Raw genomic sequence first — 18709 nt, forward strand, 5'->3', positions numbered from 1 at the left:
CCCTCTGTATTTGCTCCTAAAATTAAAATTGATTATGAACAATTCATCAGTGCACTAGGAGTTTTTCTGACATCATTCCCACTCCTTCCTTTCTATAGACAGCTGGCTTTTTGCAGACCTTTTCATAGAGGCTTTGTCATTCCAATTTTCCCTCTTACAGTATTAAGAAGAAAGTAATTATTCTTTAAAAGTATACAGACAGGCCAGCATTCAAAGACTGAAGTGCAGAATACTAAACAGGCACTGTCTTTATTTATTTCAACTGTACATAAGAGTATGTCAGTTTCCATATTAATTTCTCCTGTTACAAATTCTGAACAATAAATATTATTTTCCACTGAATATCTCAACATCATAAGTGCTCTCTTATTGGTTTATGTGTTCTTTATTGTTTATTTATATATTTTTAACCTTTTTAGATTTTAAAATTTAAAAGTATTAAAACCACATATAAATTTCCTTGTCAGAACACTAAAATAGATATATGAAAACTAAGAATTATAAATAATTAATCTCATAATTTTACAGAATTACTAGCAATATAACTTGCAGAAATTAGATTTCTTACTTTTAAAATAGACACAAAACTTTATTTCAAGTATCAAGAATTTATATTAGATTAGAAAAAAAATATCATAGCTGTTTCAAGTATCATTCCATTTCTAAAACATTAAATGTCTGACTAGATAAAGTAGTTACTATTTCTATTAGGAAAGGAAACTATTAGTTTAGAACAAGAAAAACCAGATAAAAATTTTACATATAAAGTTACTTTGAAGAAAATACTGTTAATTTACTTAATATACTCTGTACCACAAATTATCAAGACATATTTAGTATGTCTATTTATATTTTTAGCTTGGCTAATATCAGAAATATAGTATATCACTGTCAGTTTTATTATAGATTTTGTTTACTTTTACTGATTAGTTAATCCTAAGTAAAATATAATTAAAGAATATGATATTTTTTTAAAATAATACATGTGTGAAGGAATTCAAATTGTTAAAATAGATATTATTTTGTATTTTATTGATCCACTTGTTTACCCAGGTTGAAAAAGAAAAATGGAAACTATCATATTCATATAAGAGAAAAATTACAAGTGTTTGTTTTTTATGCTCAACCTAAGATATGAATCTGATATAAATTCTACATTTTTTCTGAAATGTATTAAATGTAATTACAGAGATGTAATTCAGCAACTTAAATTCATTTAAGCAGTATTTTAATCTTATTACAAAATCTAATACCACATTGATTTAATAATGCTGGATTTTTTATCATGATATGCTACATCATTTACACCAGGTAATTTTAAATGTATTTCAGTTTCAGTTTTTCAAAGGAGAAAAATAAAGACTATATTTGTGCCTAAAATGTTTATACAAGTTTTCCTTTTCAGCACACATTGCTGTAAAGGAAATTATTATACTTTTCATATAATTTCTACATAGCAACAAATTTCTTGTTGAAAGCATAAGCATGAAAATTAATTTTCTACAACGTGCTAGCTTGGATATAGGCTTAGAGGACTTTTCCTTGTTCTTGCAAGAATTTTGTATATAAAGTACCCCATTTTTCTCACAAGTGTCCTAAGATCTTTGAGTTACTACTGCAATTATTTACAGATTCATGGATTGTAAAGTCAGAGGGGACCATTAAGCTTCTAGACTGACATCCTGTGTAACAACAACATTCAGATTTACTCAGATATCTCTGATATGAAGTCACTAACTACAACTTGTCTACTTTGAAGGCATTCTAGCCTGGAAAGAACAAGTACAAACATTTGATCCCATAGTTACAGTATTAAATATATGGATAAATAGAAAAAGGGAAGAAGGAAGGAGAGCAGAGAAGAAAGGGAAATTTGGGATGCTAAAGCAAGTTTCACAAGATAATTTCCAGATTTCTCTTTATGATGTGTCTGGACCATCAATAGTCAACATGACCCTTGTTGGTTCTTTAAAATGTAGAACAATGTCCTGGCCCAGAAATCCCCAAAATTTCAGATTCCCAAAATTGATGGATTATGCAATTTCCTTTTATGACAACCTGTATATGGACATTGTACATGAGTGAGATGGTCTTGCCTTTCAAGTGCCAATGGAGAAGGGATGCTGTGCCAAAAAACTGTGCTGCCACTTGTGTCATTTCTTCCCTGTGTCTCATCAGTGCTCTAGTTTGATTTTAAATGTTTAAACTAAATTTTTTTGTTTATTTTAAGAGTTGGTTTATAATTTCTCAATTTTACACCTATCAGAGATTTTTTTTAGCTTGCCATAATCTGATAATAGTAATCTCTAGGAATATACACCATTGTATCTACCAAACAGAAAACAGAGAATTCAATGATAAATATGTGGAAAAACAGTAGTGTTATAGCATTTCAACATTTCAATTTCCACTTGGTCTGATGATATCATGTCGGTCATTTAATTTTTACGCAGCATGAGCAACTTAAGACAAAGCAAAAGGACAGTATTGCAAGAGCAATACTCTCTTCCTTATACCTGTTATTTGCTTTCACTTTTATTTCATTGTCACATGAAAGAAACAGCTTAATGAACTGAAGAATATTTTTTCTGGTTCTTCACTTCATCTAAGATTGTTTATTAATTACTTGTTCATATATATTATTCATCAAAGTGTTCTTTTATTTAAAGTTGTATTTGAGGGAACATACTAAAGCAAAAAATTGATTCTTCAAAGTGGAAGTTTGGACCTGTTTTGCAAATAGCTATTTATAGAAGTTGTTTCATTTCTAACCACTATTTCATTCAGGAATTCAATTTCCAAGTTACTTATGCATTTTTCAATTAATTAACTGACAATCTTTCCCATTCAATCTGATTTCCTTTTCAAAGTCTAAATATGAGCTATATTTTCATCAATTATTTCTTCTAAAATGTATAATTTTGTATAGTTAACACATGAAAAATTTGAAGTATGAAGTCACCGAGAAGAGATTTATTTACATAATTCATTGTTATATACCATTATTTGAAATAATAAAAATAACTTGAATTATAATAAAATCTTTCTCTGAAGACTTATATTTACACGAGGTATTCGAGTCTCTTATAAACCAATTCTTAGTGTGTTTGGGCTCATACAATTTTTGCAAATGAAAAGTGAGAAAGGTATTTTGTGAATAATGCAAGATTAAGTGATGATCAAAGTGCAGACCAAATAATTTCCTTACATTGATCATAGAATTAAATAGCTGAGATTCAGTGACTATATCACTCAACATGTAGACTGCATGTGGGATTGAACAAAAATTTGATTCCCTCAAGTTCATAACAATTTTTCTGTTTATAAACATTGCAAGTGGCAGAGATCAGCTCCCTAAGAATTAAAATTGCACCATCAGCATCTGACTTACTGATATGGAAAATTATCAAGCTTATATCCAAACCTACAAACAATTATTCACCTGTCTGGTTTTACGCAGGTTGTGTTGAAGCATCACCTTTGGCCAGGAATCACGTTCTACTGCTGCCGTGAGGACTATTTATTGCAGTGACTGCCCTCTGACCATGACAGCTTTCTTGCTTTATAACTTATTTGTATCTTATTGGTATTTAGAGGAGGTGACTTTACTTTTTCGTGCTTTTTCATGCTAATCTTTAAAAAAACAAAATCTGTCTTTCAGTGCAGGTTCCTGAGATTTGACAGGGTGTAGCAGATGCTAAGGACATTGTGTGCTACTCACTGCCAGAGACTTATTTCTATGGATGCCTAGAAAGCATGCCTGTTTAGTCTAATACAGCCTCTTAGGACTAACAAAGTGTAACTTGACTTGTTTTGAGCACATCTGTTTCCCTACTGACTCCTGCCACTTTGAAACTTACTTTCCAATCCCTGATTCACCAGGCTAATCTTGCAAAATCCTCAGTGATTTGCTGAAAAGCACTGAAAAAACCATATAGTTCCCCCCCCGCCCCCCCCCCATTTCAAAGGTAACAAGTAACTTGCAATAAGGATCTTGACCCTATACACTAAATTTTGGAATACAGAGCCATTACCAGGCTAAAGCAGCAGCTCAAAGTGAATAGAAGCACCTGAAATAATTTCTTTGTGTTTCTGGCTCCTGTGCACAAAGCCTTTAACACAGTAACAGTGTGTGTCATTTCAGCCAATTGCGGGTTTTGCTCCGATTAAGCTGTAAACCCTTGAAAGTAAGGATTTGTCATGGAAATGCTGACACAGCCTGAACTGAAGCAGGGTGAATGGCGTGGCATGGTTCTCTGTACCAAAACAGCACAGCCTCAATTAGTACCTATCTCTGTACACACAGCCATAACAAAAGGGAAGCCGGGAGCCTGGATATTCACCCAAAGCACTTAAAAGGCCAGCATGAATCATGAGGGTCTTGCATGTTTTTTGTTTGTGTGCAGCTAGCAGTGTGGTGTGCTATTCATCCTAGGTTAAGCTTTCAGTGCTGTCTAATAAGTGGCCCTTGTACAAAAACGTGATCTGTGCTTTTCCAGATATTTGTATGTCAGGCAGCTACACAGCAGCAACTTCTGTAATCCCTTCTCCTGCAGTTAAAGCTACTAGAAAGGCTTAATAATATCCCAGAGGCAAAGATGAAACGGTATCTCCACAGCTACTGTTTGCTGTAGAGAGCTTTTGAAGTCGAGCTTAAGATGTCTTTATTTCCCTACCAGAAAGAATTTTTTTTGCCCTTCTTTTTCCAGTGTTGTCATGATGATGTCTTTTTTCTTGAAAAATATTCCAAGAGGCTGTACTGTTCCCATAAAGCATTAGGGAATGAGAACGGCTTTTCATCAGGGGCTCCTAGAATCTCTAAGTACAGTTTGTCACTACAGAAACCCACAGCCATCCTACCAGCAATCTCAATTTAAAACCCCACACTTTCTTCTTTATCACGTTTATAGCAGTCTCAGCCTTCACTGGAAGCTTAGTCCTGCCTGGCTTCTGGCTTTTAACTTCAGTTTTTAATTAAATATAAACCAAGTTCATCATACACCTCCGATTTAGAGTTCATTCGTCTTTGGTGTAAGAAAGTGAAGTATGATAAAGCCGTTAAATCCCTATAAATTCTCATCAAATGATGGTACGGCTTGAGAAAAAAAGAGGATACTATAATATTCTTGCAAATACTTACTGATTCTAATTATCAGAATTATATTTAGCAATTAGGAATTCTAATGATTCCCCATGCCCTCTTGTGAAAGTTACTAAAACAAAAAAAAAAAAATCCCAAAATAACAAATTATTATTTAACCATAAGACAAAAAAGAGCAGATTCAAACAAAGGGGAATTACAATTAAAAGAAAGGGACAATGTTTGTCACCACAGTTCTTGTCAGTGGTTTACCAATGCTAAGTCTCTTATTGGTATCCAATCAAGCAAAAATTCTTAGAAGAGTAAAAAACCGTAGTGATGTAGTTAATAGAAGTTTAGTGACTATCCCTTCCCTGATGAGACTGAAAGCCAGGAGGAAAGTGTCGTTGTGTTTGCTTTGTCTATATAAGAGCTGAGGCTGGGCACAGCCTTGTGGATTCAAGGTAAATTTCAATTTCTCAGTGGCAAATAACAAATGAAAGGTAGAGGCAGGACATTCTTAAAAAAAAAAAAAAGCTAACAAGGTTTTTACAGAGTATTATGCAAAAAAAAAAAAAGGGTGTTGTAAAGAATCTAAATAAGAGGGAGTGGGAAAATAGATTTGCAGCATTATTTTGAGCACACATGAATGAGGAAATTCCAAGTAAAATCATTATATTTTTCATAGTAACACAGGAAGGAAGATTTGGACAAGTTCTGGTTTAGTGAGGCTGAAATATGTCACTGAGAGTGACAACTATAAACAAACATTAAAATAATTCTCAGCTATCACCTACACTTCACATCAGACTATGTAATCAGTAATTTTATGGAAGGATGAGATTCAGTCACAAAAACATTGAAATTTATCAGAATGCATAAAATGTGATATTTGCAGGAACTCACCTGAATTCTTTAGAATCACTTATGTTTTACTTGCAAGTAGAAAAATGTGGGAAAGTATGCCTAGGTAATTTTAAATTTGCCAGATGCTGTAATTTTAAGTTTGCTAACATAACTCAACTCTAATGAAAAGATCCAACCTAAAATTCCCTGTCAGCAACGTTTATATACAGTTATAAAAGCCCTCAATCACTATTGAGAGCAAAAGAAAAGACAAGCAGTAAAATGAATACTTCTCTGAAATACATGTGGACTTTTATTCATTAATATCAGAGCTGAGCTGCTACTATATGAACTGAGTAATAACTGAAAGCCAGTCCATATGCCTCATGAAATAAAATCAGTATAAATGTTATTGTTATTGGCTTGATACAATCTATCATGTAACAAGCTGTGCCGGTTCACCCAGGTAAGACCTGTTAGAGAAATAAATAAATAAATAAAATAAAGCTGATTTATACCAGTTGTATTTTGATTTGATATATGCACTGAAGTGAGTGCTTTGCCTTAGACTTTAAACAGGATCACTGTGTACAAGATGGGAGGTCTTGTTTTCTCACATTCCCACTTTCTGCCCCAAAGCACCAGAAGAGAGGTTCATCATTAGAGGCATTTTCTTGCAGTTATTATCTCTGTTTCCATATAAGAACCATAAAGATCAAACAGAAAGGGAGAAGGATTATCCTGCAAACTTCAGCTTCACTCCAAAAGAGGTCAGATTCTTTGGAGAGGTAGTAGTGCAGAGGACCTGCCTGGCACTCAAATTTGAAACCTCAGCAGAAAGTTATCCAAAGTGCAGAAAACTGGAAATTTCCTGTACCTTAAGCCATCAAGGAGACATAAGCTTGGAGTGTTAGAGAGTCCACTCCAAAACATGGTCACTGGACTTTGATGTAATTCATTGTGAATTCTCATCACACCCCAGATCTCTAGTCATACATGCTGGATTTTTAGTGTATCTGTGAGAAACTAGTGTATGCGTGAAAAACCACATGTAGAACACTCACTTCTACATGCTTGTAGTTTTCTCTTTATAGTATTCCAAAAGACACTTAAATTGTCTTGATGACTCTGAGATTTGTCATGAATGAAAACAAGATACCAGAGGTAGTGGAAGATAGATACCTGGGCTTTTCTCTCCGTAAGAGACACAGTGCTCTCAGTCCCCTGAGCCAGGAATAGAATAGTAGGAACTATATTCTAGACTAACATTTCCAAACAAAACTTTAAAGTGTTTCAGTTCACAATGACCTTTTTCAGTGACAACAAGGAGGAAAAAGGCACAAAGGTAGGTATAAGTTGACTGTGGATTTTCATTTCACCTTCCTGCTGTCTAAACTATGCCCATAGCTGCTAATCCTTTCTCTGCAGGGCTTCTAATCTACCCCAACTGGATTCTAACAACCTTGCCAACTCTGTATAGTATCCTGATGGTTTGTCCTGCTGCTGTGATCTGCAGCAGTATGTGTCCACCTGCCAGCCTTGCCACAGGGCTTCAGGCTTTCATGATCCCATTCTGAAAGCAGCTCTTCATTGTTCCAATCTCTTTGATGCTCTTTTTCTAGGCTTTGCTTCAATAACACTTTGCTTGTCTTTCTTTTTCTCATTCACAGTGGCAGCTTAGCAATGTGCATAGTTTGAATGTCCCTTTCATAAATAGTGTGCCAGTTGGCCCACCCCATGCCTTCAAATTGGAAGGCTCTCAGCATTTTGGCTACTAATCTGCCAGCAGTTTTAACAGAGAGTAAGACACCACCCCAGTGCTCTATTGGTACATAAACACAGTACAGCAAGATTCAGCTTAAGTGTCACATCTTTATCATGGTACATGGCCACACATTTTTGGGGTTGTACAATAAGATAAAACAGATAATTAATTTAAAAATATATTCCTGCTTAAAAAGAGCAGATACTATTCATTTAGATATTCAAACACCTTCCTTCCTTCCTTCCTCCCTTTCTCCCTTCCTCCCTCCCTTTCTAGAATTGTCTAACCCTTATAGTATTCACAGAATGTTGTTAGGGACTAAGGAAAATGAGCTAAAAAAGGACGTGCAGAGTGACTGCAACGTGTTGGTAGATACAGTGATTACTATAACAGATGATACAAAACTGTGATATTATCTGTGTCTGTGTGAAGGTGTCTTTCACTTAAACTTCAGGAACCCAAAAGCCTTTTGGTTTCATTCCCTGTTATCCCACTTTAAAATTCCCACTGATTGAATTATTACATATTATTTTTATTGCTGTTAACCTAATCAATGTAAACCTAATCACAGAATCACAGAATCAATTAGGTTGGAAAAGACCTCTGAGATCATTGAGTCCAACCTATAGATCATCGAGTCCAACCTATAATGTAAACCTTTCCTGTCAGTGAAGAATTTAAATGTGCTTTTGTAGCTGGCATTATTTAATAAATAAAAGAGAAATGATCTGTAGATCAGGCTGTACTCTCGGCTCAAAGTCACCTTCTATTTTTTTATAAACTTGTGCAAAACTTCCTCTCTTTTCTACTGTAGACTTTAAAATCAAGTGTTTCTTACCTAAAGTTACTCTGAGACAAAGCAGGGATCAAAACAAAGGACAACAACTTTATAATTAATACTATGTTTATTATTGAATGTTTTGCTTGTCAACACCTGTCAGGCTTGCAATATTTTCTTCTCAAGCATGGAAGGTATTATAGAAATGTCAAGACCTCATAGGAATTCAGTACAAAATGTCTGGGAATAAGTAAAGTCTTTATTGAGGCACCATGAAAACATCATGATCAAATACAGATAAAATCCTTGCCTCTTTTCTTAAAAAAAAATTGTCACTATTATATGTGTTTTTAACAAATCTTGCCACTCGGTTTGCAACAGCCTAATCCACTGATATGTGAAAAAATATATATCTTCTTTGTGTTCCTGGTAAGGACTTTGCATTTTGTAGGTGTTTCGGATTGACTACTGAGTGACCTTCCTGCAGGTAGGGCTCCCTGAATGGCCACATAGTGCACTGTGCTATTACTCCCAGCAGATATGGTACTATCTACAGCATCAATAAACTCTTGAGCAGATGTTCAATACCTAAACATAATGACCACTGGGGAGCCATGATAACTGCCTACAAATACATAAAGGAATGTTATAAGAGGATGGGGACCAATTATTCCCATTAGCCAACAAGGGCAGAGTAAGAAGGGATGAGCATTCTCTCTAGGCAGAAAATTTAAGAAAATCCTTAGCTGATAAGATAAAGAAATTATAAAGCAAAACTGCCAAAATAATAAAAAAGGTTGTCATCATTTAAGATATTTAATGTGTCCTTCTGCTATGCCTATTTCAGACAAACAAACTCAGGGCATTTATTTATTTATTTAGATTTATATGTTTCTGAGATAAATTGTGTGACACAGAATTGTGTGTCTTATTAATGAAATGAAGCTTGAGAATGATCTTACTGTGATTGACCAGAACAGCTATTTGTTTCCATTCTCAAAGAATAAATATTAACCAGGAAAATTCATTTGTACAGTGATTGGAACTAAAATTAAAAATCCTGTCAAGCATCCTCTTATGTATATGTGAATATTTGCAGCACTCTGTTATGGGTCTTTTACCTTAATATTGAATGCCAAGCTTTTCCAAAGTTTTTTCAAACTAGTTTTATGAGCATATGAATAATCTTAGAGTATGAGTGTGCAATCTTACAGAAAGTGTATATCTATTATATATATTTTACTTCAAAACTGTATTTTTAGGCATGACATTTCCAAAACTGCAATAGCTTCCTTTCAGTCCCTATTGACTCTCAGAAGACTTCCCATCAGAATCTTCATCAAAAATGATCGATATCTACAATGTTTTGAGTTTCAAAAATGTCACAATTTGCCTAACTGCAGGAACTGACTGCAGGAATATCCTGAAAGAGAGAAAGCAATATCCTTCTTTTCTTCAGATAGGAAATGTTTTTTCTTTAGTCAGAAATGGCTTTGAATAGTTATGAAAAAATGTATTAGCTTTCTAGTCAATAGTGATAAAACCCATGTAAGATCACTTTTATGAGTTGAACACAGCAGAAGAAATGGTGACTTATCTACTGATAATACTTCCAACAGGCCTGAATATAGCTACACCTTGCAATCTTGTATTATATACTAGTTTCATTGCACTACTTATGAGTTGAATATGCAGATTTCATGTTGCAGTAAGGTCTATTCTTGTATTATCAAGATAAGCTCTGTTCTTCAGCAGATTAAGTTAAAATAGTACCTGCACTTCTGTTATTTTGTAGCCATCATTACACATGGTTATCAGACACCTTTGTATGTGAGCTATAGAATAATTCCCTTCAAGAAACTTGATCGGAAACTCAGCTAAGTAGCATTCAACTAAGAAGGCTATGAAGCACATGGATCCAGTAGGATTTGAAGTGCATTTGCCAAATTATGATCCTCTATACCTTTTTATTATGCTAAAGCTATAGGTTAAGCCTACAGGGCAACTGAAAACAAATATAATGATTTTTAGTTGTGCAGGGAAATTTCCTGAAAGATCTTAAGGATTGTGAAGAATAAAATTATTTCTATAGTTTTTTAAAGTGTTCATTTTGTGGTAATTTTAATGTCAGTAAATCAAAATACACAAGGATTATATGTTTCATTTTTTACTATGTGGTAGACATCCAAGATTTCCAAGTTAAAAACCTCTGACCAAACATCAACATTCTTCTGTATCATGCTCAAGGAATAAAATCTTATTTGACTGATATTATCTTGATTGGTTTAATAAATATGAAACCTTCTCAAAAAAAAAAAAAAAAAACCTCTCAAAACAACCTCAAATATTCCTTATGCTTTAGCAATAATTCCTTAGAATGATGGGTATAAACCACAGAAGTATCAAATCATTAAATTTGGAAAAGACCTCTTAGGTCACCAAGTCCAACTCCACCACAAGTACGACTTCACAAGAGTACCACCACAATCACCATGAAACCATATCTCCAAGAGCCACATTCACACCTTTTTAAACAGTTCCAGAGATGAAAATGTCTCCACTGCCATGGGAAGCCTATTAAATGCCTGACCACTCAGTGACGTCAATTTCCCTAGTATTTAATCTACACTTCTCCTAATGCAATTTAAGGACATTTCCTCTTGTCCTGTCACTTTGGGGAGAAGAGACTGACTGTCACCAGGATTCAATCTCCTTTTAGACACTTGTGCTCAGTGATAAGGTTCTCCCTGAGCCTCATTTTCTCCAGGATAAAGAACCCCAGCTCCCTCAGCCAATTCCTCATAATATTCCTGCTCCAGACTATTCATCGTCTTCACACCCATGTGGTTCCAACAACTTCCTTTATTCTTTTTTTTTTTTGGTCTGGATTCTGAAACTGCAGTACCTATGTCTGTTCATAAACTTATGGCCTGAAAGCAATGATGTTATTTCTTTAAAGAAGGAAAGCATTGAAAATGTAGGTTATTTCTGTTAGGAGAAAATTAAACCTCTCCAAGAATATATTGGAGCACTGAAGTTACTCGCACAGAAAAATATGTGGGCATGCTAGTATAATTTCACTGCCTCCAAAATAAGTTTTCTAAATGCAAATTGCCCATTGGTAATGATTTGTGGAAGGTCCTTACCCATAAGCTATGGAAATTGTTGGGCAAGTCCTAGCCAACATATGCCAAAATTGTGCTTGAGTGTGTTCTAAGATTTGCTAGTGTAGAAGATCCCATAAAAATGCTTTAGAACCTTTTATGACACTATATATTTTACTAAGAGAATCCTACCTAATACCTATGTACTTAAAATTAATTGTTCTGATCACTTCAGTGCCTGGTAAAGCCATGGAAAAGATTATTCTAGGAGGTATTGAAAAACACCTGGAGGACAGTGCAGTCAGTCACAACCAGCATGGCCTCATGAGGGAAAAGCCCTGCTTGTTGAACCTGATTTCCTTCTGTGATAATGAAGCCCCACAAGTTAATTTAGGAAAGCCAATAGATAACATTTTTTGGACTTCATCAAAGCTTTTGAAACTGCCTCTTATAGTAGCCTTCTGAACAAAATGTCCAGCACACAACTGGATAACCAAGTTACATGGTAGGGGAGCAAGAGGCTCACAGGTCAGCACAGAGGGTTGTGGTGAATGGAGTGATATCAAACTGGCGAACAGACACTGGTGTGGTTCTGCAGGGCGGCACCCTTGGCCCAGCTCTCTTCAACATCTCTTCAACATCTTCATTAACAACTTGGACACAGGACCTGAAGAAACATTAAGTAAGTTTGCAGATCACCTTAATTTGGGAGAAGCCATCAACCTGCTTGTGGGCAGAGAGGTCCTGCAGAAAGACCTCAACAAATTAGAGAGTTGGGCAGTCATCAACTGTATGAAGTTTAACAAAGGCAAGTGACAGATTCTGCACCTGGAATGGGGAAATACTGGTTGTGTGTATCAACCAGGGAAAAAACAACAGGAGAGGAGCACTGTGGAAAGGGGCCTGGGGATTCTGGTTAGTGGCAACTTGATTATAAGTTGAATATGAGCAGTGCCCTGGCAGCCAGAAGGGCCAACCATGTCCTGGGGGGCATCAGGTACAGCATTGCCAGCCAGGCAAGGGAGGGGATTGTCCCACTCTGCTTGGCGCTGGGGCAGCCTCATCTTGAGTCCTGTGTGCAGTTTTGGATGCAAAAATATAAAAAAGACTTTAAGTTATTAAACAGTGTCCAAAGTAGGGCAGCAAAGATGGTGAAGGGTCTGGAGAGGAAGCCGTTCGAAAAGCAGCTGACGATGCTTGATTTGTTCAGCCTGGAGAAGAAGTGGCTGAGGGGAGACCTTATTGTGGTCTTCAACATCCTCAAAAGGAAGAGGAGTGGCGGGCACTGATTCCTTCACTTGTGTGACAAGTGACAGGATTCAAGGAAATGGCATGAAGCTGATGGCTCTTCAGGGAAGTGGCCAGAGTATCAAGCCTGTCTCATACCAAGAGGTGTTAGGACAATGCTCTCAGACACGTGGTGTGACTCTTGCGGTGTCCTGCATAGGGCCAGGAGTTGGGCTCTATGATCGTATTGCATGGTGATTCTTCCAACTCAGCATATTCTATGATTCTATAAATTATAATGAGAATTCTATATCTACGCAAGACCAAGAACATGTATGCTATCAAAAAGATTTGCAGTCCAACTAATCCAGTAGATTTTATCCCATCAGACAACTTCACTTATATCTTCAGGGGACAACTTTGTATGCCGAATTTATACTGAGGAATGTCAGGTAGACATTTCTATTTGTTGTACATTAGGGAGAGTTTTGACTGAAGGAAGTTTGTGCAACAGTAGCTTGTAAACATGTATTAAGGTATTCCCTATGACACAATATTTATTTTTCATGGGGGCATAGGAATAAAAATCAGCTTATGTTGTTCTTGGTATTTCCCAGGGAAGCTAAATATAATTTTTTAAAAATGTACGTGGGTTTTCAGATAATATATTCACAAGCATTTCCGTAGTTTCTGTCTATAAAGCAGAGATGATTGAACTGCTACACTTAGCACAAAGACCAAGAAACAGATCTGGGTATCCTTATGGAGATTCAATATGCAAAAAATAAAAAGTGATTTGAACATCTGCTACTTGAATTCCTTACTAATCTGCCAAAGAGAATGCTTGGGATTGTTTTTAGCAATAAGAAAAATACACAGTGAGTTGGAAGACATTGATAACACTTGAGCAGAACAGCTCTTCAGCACTCTGATGAGATGAGTTACTGTACAGATGGCTTCCATCATGCAAGTCTTTTCTGTTTATAGGGCTGCAGGTGGTAGAGTGGGAAACAGGGTAAGTGGAGGAAAGGTTAAGACTCCAAATCAATTGTAGCAGTTCACCGAGTAAAATATATCCCTGCTGAATGTACTAGTTGTTTATCAGCACTGCCATCTAGAGCTGTGTGAAAAAAATTCACTGCAGACAGCAGAAATGGTAAAATGAGATCTTTCATTGTTGAAGATGATTCTACATAGATGGAATCATATGCATATAACACTTTGTTGTATTTAAGGCAGTGCATCAAGCAACTGTGTTAAGGGAGCAAGATAAACTGAGATTAAAAAAAGAATGAAAATAATGTCTAAAATATTCTGAAAATTTTGGCTGATTTTTATTGCTGGAAAAGAACTCATAAGAATTTGTACTATACATAATTTAGCTTCCCTTTTGTAACACAACTGAAATGTGCATTCTCTTGATTTGCCCTTATGAGCAAGTTATTTTATCTGTTATGCATCCAGTTTAAAATACTTCAGAGTACACAGTAAGCACACAATTCTTTCACTGCAGCTTTAACTCTCCTGGGGTGATTTTAATCATTCCTCATTGCTGAGGAGGAATGACAAGAGCTAATGACAAACAGAGATCCACTGAAATAATTTTATAATTGTTACACTTTAAGGAAGAGTAGGAAAAGACGAAGCTGAAGTGCTGGGGAAGCTCAGAGCTTTATGTTGCTCTCCAGATCCCTTTTTAAAAGGATGGGTATTTTGCAGTCTTTGCTACTGTTATTGTAATTTTTGCACACAAATGCAAAATGGATGTGTTCTATGTCTCATTTTCCACACATTCTGGGGAAATTATGACCTTTTTTAGCTGCATTACTTTATTCCTCTAAGCAAGGATTGAGGTTGTTTTCTGTAGGAGCAAACGCAAACTATATTTCATGCTAGGACAGACTTCTGAGATGAAGGAAGGCAGAAACACAAGTTCTTTTCTACCTAATCCTCAAAATATAATTTAAAATAATCATTAGCTTTAAGGCTCTTAAGTAGCTATAATATAGGCAGAATCCATGGGAGTGTTAAAGTGCTTAAAGTATCCTTACTCTGAATGCTATGGAAACACTAGCTATAAAAATGCCACTAAAAAAAAGGATTTTTAGTCATAACTGCACTGCAATATAGAAACATTTGTCTTAAGGCATTTGGGCCTAATTTTTACACCTGATTTTTCTCACACACAGTGTCATATTCCTAGAGGTCCTTGCTCGTGGGAATATCCAGCCCCTTTCAGCATACACAGAGCAGCAGAATTACAGGTATCACACTGACCCTACATGTGGCTGTGGGGTGCTCATGTAGGGTTGGGAGCCTTGCTGAAGACAGAGTAGGTGGCTTCTCTGTAATGGCTGGAGACACACTGAAAGTCTGGCCTTCAGACATCAGCCTCCCTCCGTTTCTGTGTTTCTGCACACACTGGGAGGAGTGAAGCCCTTTCGATATGGCATAAGCAGCAGAGGTTAGCCAGATTTCCTCCAGTCAAAAGCATGTTCATCTTCTCCATAATGAGCTGACCAAAGCAGGGCATGAGAGCATATCACATCCAAATATATAATCCCTGTGTAGGTTAGCATCATCTAGAAACTGCACTCCTGGGATAATCTCATGTCTTTGGGACACCTTCCCTTTTCCTCCTGCTTTCCTCCTCCTGCTATCTGCAATCCTCCACAAGATATTACAGCCTCCAACTAGAATAGCATGCACTGCAATAGCCTTTGACAAAATGCATTCTTGTCCAGTTGCTCCAGAAGAAGCCAAGGATATGCTAAGATCATGAAATTTTAACATATGAAAGTATTGTTCCATAACACTTGTGTTTAGGAATCTGGTCATCCTTACCTTAAATAAGGGTGACATTTTCTTTGCTGCCTGGTGACAGGAAGTCCAGGAGCACAAGAACTGACAGCTGCTGGTGACAATGCAACTGGTGACCTGAGGAATGTGGATGCATTCAAAACAGGCTGACATCCATGGAAAATTCATTTTAGTCCTCAACTGCTGGCAGGTCATCTTTAAATAAGCCTTAGATGAAGTAAGGTGAACTGAATGTTTTCAGGAGGACATCTGAAAGCTCAGCCATCAATATTGTCATCCAGTCTCTTTTGACTTTAGAATATATTATAGCCTCCTTTCATCTCTAAGCTAATTAACAAATTTATTAGAGCAAGGATAGTCAGAAACAGATTCACCAGGTGTTGGCTCTAGATCTTTCTTAAATGGATATCAGCCCAGGATATGCAGATTAAGACATATAATTGACTTATCACACCTTAGACAGGTGTTTTAACTGAGTTAATGTGAATCCTAACCCACTGCAAACAAGAAATAAATAATGTAATTTCAAAGGAACAACATTTTAAAAAACAACCCAACATTTGGGTTTTAGGAGAAGTTTTACTTCATATTTGCCACCAGATGAAAGTATAAAATGGCTCTGTTACACTGGTTTAGCTTATACACGGGACCTCAACAAGCCAAAGTAACTTAATGAAGTATCTGGGGCTTTTCAGTGCTTGGATTTCTCTTCTTGTAATGAAAGTAGCCTCTCATTAGTGGGATTCTTCCCACTGCACACATTTACTACTTCAACAGTGCTCAGTTGCAAGAATAAGAACTAAATATACCTAGGTTTGCATAAAACACGATGTCTTTCTTCTTTGCTTGCATATTTGTACTATTGAGATGATGTGAAGCATACTGCTTTGGGAATATTTGGGAATACTGAGAGTTCTACTATCAGTATATCTGGTAGTTTTAAAGACGGTTTCCTGTGTGAATTATTTTTACACAAATATAATTAAATATTGTTTATGGCATTGCACTGTATTCCAAGGCACAAGCTAAAAGCAGCAGAGCTTTTAACAAATTAAATTAAAAATAATATTTAAACTGTGTTGTACATAGAAGTTTCACAGTTTAGGAAAGCCGCAGTCTGAAATTCAGCCTCTGAAATGATGTGCTTAAAAGCAAGGTTCAGTATGTGATTTTAGTCTAGTCAACCCAGTGGCTTAACATAACAATGTTATTATCAGGGAGCCATATCTGAAGCTCAGATTTTTTTACATCTTTGTCTATTCTGATTCTTTTGTAGTTCGTTTAAGGCAGTTCTTGCTCTTTGACTAGTTGGTTATTTGTACTAAGTTGAAGGGGAAAAGATGAGAGCCAGCTTTTGATGTTCAGGGTTGAAATAATAAAAAAGTCCTTTTCCCTTGTTGGACAATATTACTTGCAGAGAGATGGAGCATTCAAAGAGAAACAAATGCACATACAGCAGTCTAAACTCCCTGTCACTGACAGGCTCTGAAAAGCTTGTTCATTGTTGTATAGCTGAACCTGATAAAACGTATGGTTCCCTACTGATATCTAGGAGGCCATTAAAATATCTCGAGCTGTTCTGAAATGCATAGTCCCAATTAAAAAGAAGTCTCTGTGTACTTCTTCCCAGGGGTAGACTGATAAGCCAACAGCAAGGCATTCTAGTAGTGGAGACAGAGCGAGTGTGAGGATTAGCCCTTCAGGGAGCACGGATATAGCAGAGCACCAAGGGGCAGCACTGTGAGGAGCTGGACTTGCCAGAGCCTTTCAGGCACCTGCTTCTACAGGTGGCTACATTTTTCTACCAGGGCAATACAAACTGCCCATAATTGCTAACATTTTCTAAATTTCATTATCATAATTGGCTGGTTTGTTAAATATTGCTGCTTTATTTAGTGGTTGGTTGAATTTTTATACCATGAATACACTTTTTAGTGAAGAAAAAGAACAACAAAATCTCTTTCTCTGCCAGAGATTCAATAGTTGAGACCAATAGACTTATTAAATTATATTGCCATTTTTCAGTACATACTTACATAAAAAGGACTTTTTTTTTTCTTAGTAAGATGAAAATCACAATGATCAAGAGACAAATATCATGAAGATGAGGGCAGTAATATCTAATAAAGTCTCGGGAATCCAAACTTCAATCACTCTAATTTTTCTTTCTCTTGTTAACTTCAGCAAGCTGTGGTAAAATTCTGTGTAAAGAATTGCACTTTTAGGAGTCTTCTTGCCAGACTTCTAGTCATTCATGTGTCCTGTTCAATGATCCTTGTTTAACAGCCCCTCCTGGATATTTCTACCTAGGTTAGATATGTCCCAGAATGCAATGACCTACTTTCTCCCTGATCCCAAAAAGTCTTTATCTTCTCTGATTCAAATAGGACAGATGGCCCAGAAGAGATTAACAGACCTCCTGAGACATATTTCATAAAAACTGGGAGGTCTGTTATAGTTCACTAGTTATGTGATCTTTGTTCTAAAATTGATATAATAGTTATGATTGTAACAGCTTGGACATTTCAGATTTTATTACCAATTAACCTTCAAAATCACATAATGATTACAGACATAATAACTGACTTTTTTTTTTCATTGACTATAGAGTACAGTATAATTTTAATGGTTAATAATTTTTAATATTAAAAAACATAGTATCAAAAAATCCTTTTGATTTCTGATCAAACTCAAAAGCTGTCTGGTTACTTAGCAGGATTATGAATTTAGTGGTCATACACAACCAGCTACTGTTGTACAGTCAGGATAACACTTAGCTGCAAAATTACTTCAAAACCCTGGTTTCATGGCATTATTAAACCAGAGGTGAAATAATGACTGTCTTAAATTTTTGTTTCCCATCCTACTAACAATTGGAAAAGACATGTTCCGTGTTTCAGGTCTAAGCAGTGGCAAAGGGAAACTGAGAAGAAATTGGCTTTTTTTAGATGCTTGAGGTTTTTTGTTAGGTTTTTTGTTTGTTTGATTGTTGTTTGTTTCTTGTTATTATTATTATTATTATTAATAATAATAATAATAATAATAGTAATTTGGTGTCCAGAGTGTGATATGCCATGTTTTGATGCTCT

Source organism: Vidua macroura, chromosome 3 (assembly GCF_024509145.1).
Source record: "Vidua macroura isolate BioBank_ID:100142 chromosome 3, ASM2450914v1, whole genome shotgun sequence".
Taxonomy (NCBI): Eukaryota; Metazoa; Chordata; class Aves; order Passeriformes; family Viduidae; genus Vidua; species Vidua macroura.